This window comes from Triticum urartu, chromosome 3A (genome assembly GCF_056163025.1).
Source record: "Triticum urartu cultivar PI428250 chromosome 3A, HENAU_Tu73, whole genome shotgun sequence".
Lineage (NCBI taxonomy): Eukaryota > Viridiplantae > Streptophyta > Magnoliopsida > Poales > Poaceae > Triticum > Triticum urartu.
In genome coordinates this window covers 494,988,529-494,996,767 of record NC_141875.1, presented here as the reverse complement: position 1 = coordinate 494,996,767, position 8,239 = coordinate 494,988,529, and the positions used below count along the sequence as shown (strand labels likewise).

The 8,239-nt window shown below is 42.4% G+C and overlaps 1 long non-coding RNA gene across 1 annotated transcript; it reads left to right on the top strand.

Moving 5' to 3' along the window:
- Positions 1-1,048: 1,048 nt before the first annotated feature.
- LOC147980247 (uncharacterized) lies at positions 1,049-4,774 on the top strand. Its single transcript, XR_015619175.1, has 2 exons — positions 1,049-1,464; positions 4,499-4,774. It is a non-coding gene; the product is annotated as an uncharacterized LOC147980247 (long non-coding RNA).
- The last annotated feature ends 3,465 nt before the right edge of the window (positions 4,775-8,239 follow it).

Sequence of the window (8,239 nt, the reverse complement as noted above, 5' to 3'; positions counted from 1 at the left end):
TGTAATGGATTGAGTTTTCCCTTTGAAGTTATCTTATCGGATTGAGTCTTTAAGGATTTGAGAACACTTGATGTATGTCTTGCATGTGCTTATCTGTGGTGACAATGGGATATCACGTGATCCACTTGATGTATGTTTTGGTGATCAACTTGCGAGTTCCGTGAACTTATGCATAGGGGTTGGCACACGTTTTCGTTTTGACTCTCCGGTAGAAATTTTGGGGCACTCTTTGAAGTTCTTTGTGTTGGTTGAATAGATGAATATGAGATTGTGTGATGCATATCGTATAATCATACCCACGGATACTTGAGGTGACATTGGAGTATCTAGGTGACATTAGAGTTTTGGTTGATATGTGTCTTAAGGTGTTATTCTAGTACGAACTCTTGAATAGATCGATCCGAAATAATAACTTTGAGGTGGTTTCGTACCCTACAATAATCTCTTCGTTTGTTCTCCGCTATTAGTGACTTTGGAGTGACTCTTTGTTGCATGTTGAGGGATAGTTATATGATCCAATTATGTATTATTGTTGAGAGGACTTGTGTAACACCCCAGTGTCATGCTACAGTAATCACCCCCTAATGGTGGCCATGTCATCATCATTACTATGCAAATTGCCACTTAATAAATATCAAAGTCAAATACCAAGTCAAATAATAATTTTATAAAAAAGTAAATTAAAATGTTCCTTAGGTTGAAAATTTTCACTACATAATTTTCATGCATTAACAAACATTTTTGGAGATATTTAAAATGCCCCTGGATATCATAACATTGGACCAATAACCAATAAATTGACCTGTTCAATTTTTATAAATAGTTGAACAGTCCCAAATGCTTTGAAACTTTTTATACCAAACCAGAATATTGCCCTGTATTTTTGTGCCAAGTTTCATATGTAGCAAAAATCATTTACTAGCTAAACTAGATGTGAAACAGACGAGGAATAAAAAAACAAAATAGGATGAACATAAAAGGCCTAACACTGTACGCAACTGGGCCTAAGTGCCACAGTGCACTTTGGCCCAGCCCGGCAGGGCCTTCTCCTTCCTCACGCTACAGGAGGAGGCCGTGGCTCACGCACTCCCGTCCACATGCCCGATTAGCTCGTGTCGAGCATCCACGACACATCGAGAAGGATAAGAGCCTCCTCGTCGCTGTAGACAAACCCTAGCCCGCAAAATTCCCCTCTCCCACTCACGTTTATCCTGAAAACCTCGTGCCCGAGCTACCGTCGATGCGCCGTCGCCGTCCCGGTGGCCACTGGCCTCCCCGGCGACCGAGAGCTTGTCCAGGAACTTCCTAGTCGCCGACTCCGTCATCCCCGTGCATCCGTTCGACCGGAGCCGCACTATACGCTCGGGATCGAGCTGATTTTCCGCCACGGCCGTCGTCTCTCGTCGTCGATCTCGTCGCATCCGGTCGCCCCCGCGCCTCCAATCCACGTCTACGAGCTTAGTGGTGAGCTCCTCGGCCGATTCCACCCCTTTCCCGCTTCAATCCGTGTCTCTTTACGCCGTTGTTCGCCATCGCCCGAACCCCCGTGTATGTGTACATGCGTGCGCATAGTTGCTGCTCCTGCCCTGCCGCTATTGCTGATGTGCGTGCACGCCCATGCGTGGCCTCGTCACGGCTTGCTGCTGTGCGTGCACGCCCACGCGTGGCCTTGGCTTGCTGCTGCTCTGTTTGCTGCTGCCGGCCGCTGCTATGCCCTGTTCCCGTCACTGCTTGCTGTTGCGCCGGCGCCGCTGCTGTTAAGTGTTGCTGCCGCTCCTCCTATCCCACTAGCTAGTGCTGCTGCTACTCTAATTGCTGCTGCTACTTGCTCATGCGGCTGCGCTGGTGGTGGCCATGGCCATGGCTATGGCCTTGTGCGTGTGTCGTGTGTACGTGCGTGAGTACAGACACGGCTAGCTATGCCGCCGGCCAGCCCCTGGTTTAATTAGGCTAGGCTTAGTAGTAGTACTAGTTTAGTTCTAAGTTAGTCTACTAGTAGATGATATGTAGGCCCCCTTTAATAAGTTAGGTTTATTTATTTGTTTAGGTAAATAATACATGACATGTGGGCCACACCTGCCCTTTTGACTAGTCAAGTTGACTTGGTCAATTCGAATTAATTAAACATAATAATTCCAGAAATTCTAGAATATTAGTAAATCATTGAAAAATAATATAAATTAATCTGTAACTCGGATGAAAAAGTGCTATACATGAAAGTTGCTCAGAACGACGAGACAAATTCGAAAACGCGTTCAGTTCGTCCGCCGCACGTCCCTATCATAGCGGACATGCAACCTTCCCCCTCCGGTTCGTCTGTCTGAAAATGCCAAACTTCGGGAAAGCATTCCCGTATGTTATCCCCCTTCGCCGGTAGCGTGTAGCACCATGTTAGAACACGTCTAGCTCTGCCTGTTGTCCTGTTATGCTCTTGCGTGCTATGTATTTACTGTTTCTCCCCCCTCTTCTCTTCGGTAGACCCTCTGTTGGAAAAGGCAGTGCCTAGGAGGCGCTTAGGCATGCCTAGGCGCTAGACAATGGCCAAACGCCTCGCCTAGGGCATAAATGGAGGTCTAGGCAGGGCAAGTAAGGAATTGCCTACTCATGCAAGAAATCATGCCACATATTACATTGATGTGCCAAATGGGTTATATGCAAAGGCAATAAACGGTAATTAACTTATTTATATGCCCTAAACTAATATAAGCACCCATATAATAATCACAAATACACTACAAGTAAAAACTATATTACCGCCTAGGCCGCGCCTAGCGCGCTTAGGCACCGCCTAGGCACTAGGCGAAGACCAAATGCCTCGCTTACGCCTACCGCTTTTTCCTAGACCCCGTGATGGCTGCCGATGCCGCTGTGATTGACTACGTCATCGACGACCCCTCCTTCTCGTCTGAGCAACCAGGCAAGCCCCTTTGATCATCCCGATATCACCCATTTCATTCTCTGATGCTTGCACTAGATTTTGCTACTGTTATTGTTTGCTCCTATTCTGATGCATAGCCTGCTTTTGTAACCTGCTCATTGTACCTTACCTGCTTATCCTAAACTGCTTAGTATAGATTGGTTAGTGATCCATCAGTGACCCCCACCTTGTCCCAGTTTCCCCGCTTTATGTTCGATGACTCGATCAACGTGATCGACGTCCAGGCCCCAACACCGCACATCACCCCCCTAGTTGTACGACTCTGCAGAGTTACCATCGAGTGCCGAGGGTGACACCTCATACATCACTCCTTATGAGATATCTATAGTGTAGCTATTCAGTCGTGGTATCAAGGGTGATTTCCTCCTTAACCACTCTGATACGACTCTATCGTGCAACCCCTCAAGTGTGAACCTCGAGGGTGGTTCCTCTTACGTTCACCTTGATGATTACATTGAGTGGAATCCACCGAGGGTGGTTCCTCAGGGTTCCCCTTGGTGTTAGACGCACATTTACTATGGTTATTATGACTTTACACTAAACCATGTTACTAAAGACGGGTCGGCCCAGAGGGGTACCCGCGCGAGCTTAGTTGCGAGTGATGTGGAGTCGGGTTGACCTGGAAGGTGCCCGTGAGATACTTACGAGGCGTGGCCGGGCATTCTTAGCCCTTGCCGCAAGTCCTCGAGACGGGGCGATGGGGTCACATCGATCATGAGTCTCTGCTCGTTACCGCGTGCTCCTAATCCACTACGTTTTGGATATTTGATCCGAGGGGCCTCTGGCCTAATAGCGCTAACCATCACGTGGGTATAGTATGGGTGTTCTGCGTCGTATGCATCAGCCGAAGCTTATTAGACGTCAACGACTGAGCGGCGCGCGCCGGGTTGGACTGGTAAGCACCTGCGTTTTTGAAGAAGGTAGCTAGGTCTGCTCACCGGCCGCCCACGCAATGTGCAGGAGTTCCCGGGGCGATGGCCCAAGACCCCTGGGGGCATAGGTTTAGTTTGGCGTGCTTGACCTCTCTATGAAGCCTAGGTCGGGCATGACCCAGGAAAGTGTGTCTGGCCGGAGTTAATCGAGCGTGGTGGGTAAGTTGGTGCACCCCTGCAGGGAAGAAAACATCTATCGATAGCCTGTCCTATGGTAACGGACACTCGGAGTTGTACCCTGATCGATACAACTAGAACTGGATACTTGAGATGAGACATGGATAGGAGAAATGAATAGTATGGATCTGGGATTGCTTTCTCACAGGGAGTCGAGAAAGGATCTTTGGCCGAGGTTGATAACACAACTACTACTTTACTTTATGCTACTCTTATCTCTTCTGATGCTGCAAGATGCTTGGAGCTGCTTGAAGATGCTAGTCTTTGATAGGTTAGGCTTTCCCCTTCTCTTCTGGCATTCTGCAGTTCAGTCCACATATACTACCCATTTCATTGACACCGATGCATATGTAGTGTAGATCCTTGCTTGCGAGTACTTTGGATGAGTACTCACGGTTGCTTTGCTCCCTCTTTTTTTTCCTTTTCCTTTATTTTCGGATGTCGCAACCAGATGGTGGAGCTCAGGAGCCAGGCCACACCACCGACGATTACTACTACACCGAGGGTGCCTACTACTACGTGGAGGCCGTCGACGACCATGAGTAGTTAGGAGGCTCCCAGGCATGAGGCCTTGCCTTTTTGATCGATGTTGCTTTTGTGCTAGCCTTCTTAAGGCAAACTTGTTTAACTCATGTCTGTAATCAGATAATGTTGCTTCCGCTGACTCATTTGTATTCGAGCCCTCAAGGCCCCTGACTTGTAATATAAAGCTTGTATTATTTTGATTTGTGTCTAGAGTTGTGTTGTGATATCTTCCCGTGAGTCCCTGATCTTGATCATACACATTTGCGTGTATGATTAGTGTACGGTCGAAATGGGGGCGTCACAACCTGCACTAGTGAAAGTATGAACCCTAGGCCTTGTTTCCTAGCATTGCAATACCGTTTACGCTCACTTTTATCATCAGTTACATTGCTGTTTTTATATTTCAGATTACAAATACTCATATCTATCATCCATATTGCATGTGTATCACCATCTCTTCGCCGAACTAGTGCACCTATATAATTTACCATTGTATTGGGTGTGTTGGGGACACAAGAGACTCTTTATTATTTGGTTGCAGGGTTGTTTGATAGGGACCATCTTTAACCTACGCCTCCCACGGATTGATAAACCTTAGGTCATCCACTTGAGGGAAATTTGCTACTGTGCTACAAACCTCTGTACTTGGAGGCCCAACAACGTCTACAAGAAGAAGGTTGCGTAGTAGACATCAAGCTCTTTTCTCGCGCCGTTGCTAGGGAGGTTAGCGCTTGAAGGTTCCCGGGTTAGCGCTTGAAGGTATATCTTTAGATCTTGCAATCGAATCTTTTAGTTTCTTGTTTTATCACTAGTTTAGTTTATAAAAGAAAATTACAAAAAAAGGAATTGAGGGTACCTCATATGTTTCATCTTTTTAATATCTTTCATGAAAATAAGGATTCCGATAATTGTGCCAAATTGTTAGAAGAAGAATGCATTAGAATGTTTGGCACTAAATCTTTGTATGATGAGCATGATTGCAATGTTGTGAGTATGAATTCCTTGAATATCTATGATTCTAATGATATGCAAAGCCACAAGCTTGGGGATGCTATATTTGATGAAGATGATATTTTTGTCCCCCAAGTTTTGATGAGCAAATTTATTTTGATGATAGCATGCCTCCTATTTATGATGATTATATTGATGAAAGTGGGTTTGGAAGAGTTTCAACTTTAGGAAGTAATGATCCCACTATTTTGGAGGGTGTTGAATCTTATTGTGATAATTATGAAAGTGGGTTTGGAGAGGTCATGACTTTAGTTAATGTTAATCCCACTATTTTGGAAGAGTGTCAACTTTGCATACTTGTAGATCATGAAAAGAATGTTTTATGTGATGGTTATATTGTTGAATTCATTCATGATGCTACTGAAAATTACTATGAGGGAGGAACATATGCTCGTAGGAATTGCAATAATATCAAGTTTCCTCTCTATGTGCTTAAAATCTTGAAGTTATACTTGTTTTGCTTTCCTATGCAAGTTAATTCTTGTTCCCACAAGTTATTTGCTCACAAAATCCCTATGCATAGGAAGTGGGTTAGACTTAAATGTGCTAGTCATACTCTTTATGATGCTCTCTTTATGTTTCAATTCTTACCTTTTATGTGAGCACCATTGAAATCATGCCTAGCTAGGGGCGTTAAACGATAGCGCTTGTTGGAGGCAACCCAATTTTATTTTTGTTCCTTGCTTTTTGATCCTGTTTAGCAATAAATAATCTATCTAGCCTCTGGTTAGATGTGGTTTTATGTTTTAATTAGTATTTGTGCCAAGTAGAACCTTTGGGAAGACTTGGGGAAACTCTTTGCGATCTTGCTGTAAAAAACAGAAACTTTAGCGCTCACGAGATTTGTTGCCATTTTTTAACGGAGAGTGATATTTAGTTAATTATTTTTGCAGATGATTAATAGATCAATTCCTCACGTCCGTCAATTTATTTTAGAATTTTTGGGGTTCCAGAAGTATTCGAAACCTATAGATTACTACAGACTGTTCTGTTTTTGACAGATTCTGTTTTTCGTGTGTTGTTTGCTTATTTTGATGAATCTATGGCTAGTAATAGAGTTTATGAACCATATAAAAGTTGGAATACAGTAGGTTTAACACCAATATAAATAAATAATGATTTCATTACAGTACCTTGAAGTGGTGGTTTGTTTTCTTTTACTAACGGAGCTCACGAGTTTTCTGTTAAGTTTTGTGTTGTGAAGTTTTCAAGTTTTGGATAAAGATTCGATGGACTATGGAATAAGGAGTGGCAAGAGCCTAATCTTGGGGATTCCCAAGGCACCCCAAGGTAATATTCAAGTACAACCAAGAGCCTAAGCTTGGAGATGCCCTGGAAGGCATCCCCTCTTTCGTCTTCGTTCATCGGTAACTTTACTTTGAGCTATATATTTATTCACCACATGATATGTGTTTTGCTTGGAGCGTCCATTTATTTTGTTAGAATTTGCTTGTTGTTATTTAGAACAATGTTTTGCATATTTTATTTCAATAAAAGTGGCATTGATGGCCTTTACTATGCCTATTTTACAAGTCTATATGTTGCTGTTTGAAAATAGAAAGTTTACCACTGTTGCAAAAATTCCCTAGAAAAGTCAGAATGTGATAAAATGTTGAAACCTTTTGCATAATAAGCTCTGATAATTTTAATACAGTGGGAAATTTCTTTCATAATTTTCGGAGCTAGGAAAGTATGGATCTTGCTGCATTCTTCATAGACTGTCCTGTTTAGGCAGATTGCTGTTATGTTTGCATTGTTTGCATATGTTTGCTTGTTTAATGATTCTATTTGAGGATAGTACTATTAAATATGTAGAGGCATTTAGTATGCAATGTTGATTAATAATTTTAGCGATTTGCTACAGAAGAGTATGATAAGGTTTTTGCATTTGTTTATACTAACTTATCTCACGAGTCCTTGTTGAGTTTTGTGTGGATGAAGCTTTTGAGATTTAGGGAGACCGTGATATGAGAGGAATTAAGGAGACACAAAAGCTCAAGCTTGGGGATGCCCAAGGCATCCCAAGATAATATTTCAAGAAGTCTCAAGCGTTTAAGCTTGGGGATGCCCCGGTTGGCATCCCACCTTTCTTCTTCAACAACTATCGGTTAGTATCGGTTGATCCTAAGTTTTTGCTTCTTCACATGATGTTTGCTATTATTAGATGTCATTTTATTTTGTTTTGCTTGCTGTTTGAATAAAGTATCAAGATCTAAAATTATTAAATGGGAGAGTCTTCACATAGCTAAATAATTATTTAACTACTCATTGATCTTCACTTATATCTTTCAGAGTAGTTTGTTATTCATTCACGTGCTTCACATATATCCTATGAGTAAATGGTTGAATGAATTGAATATATAAATCTGAAATTATATATGTTTCATATGCTTATCCCATGGGAAGTAATGACTTCACATATAAGAAGTAGAGGTGGTAAATTTATTGAAGGTTAGCAAACATTGTATTTGTCACTTGAACAATTCATTAAAGAATATTGAGGGAAGAGAGATTTCACATATAAATATACTATCTTGGACATCTTTTGTAATTGTGAGCACTCATTAAAATATGACATGTTAAAAGGTTGATGTTGGACAAGGAAGACAATGTAATGGGTTATGTTTTCTTATATCTGAAATAAAGTATATTGTCA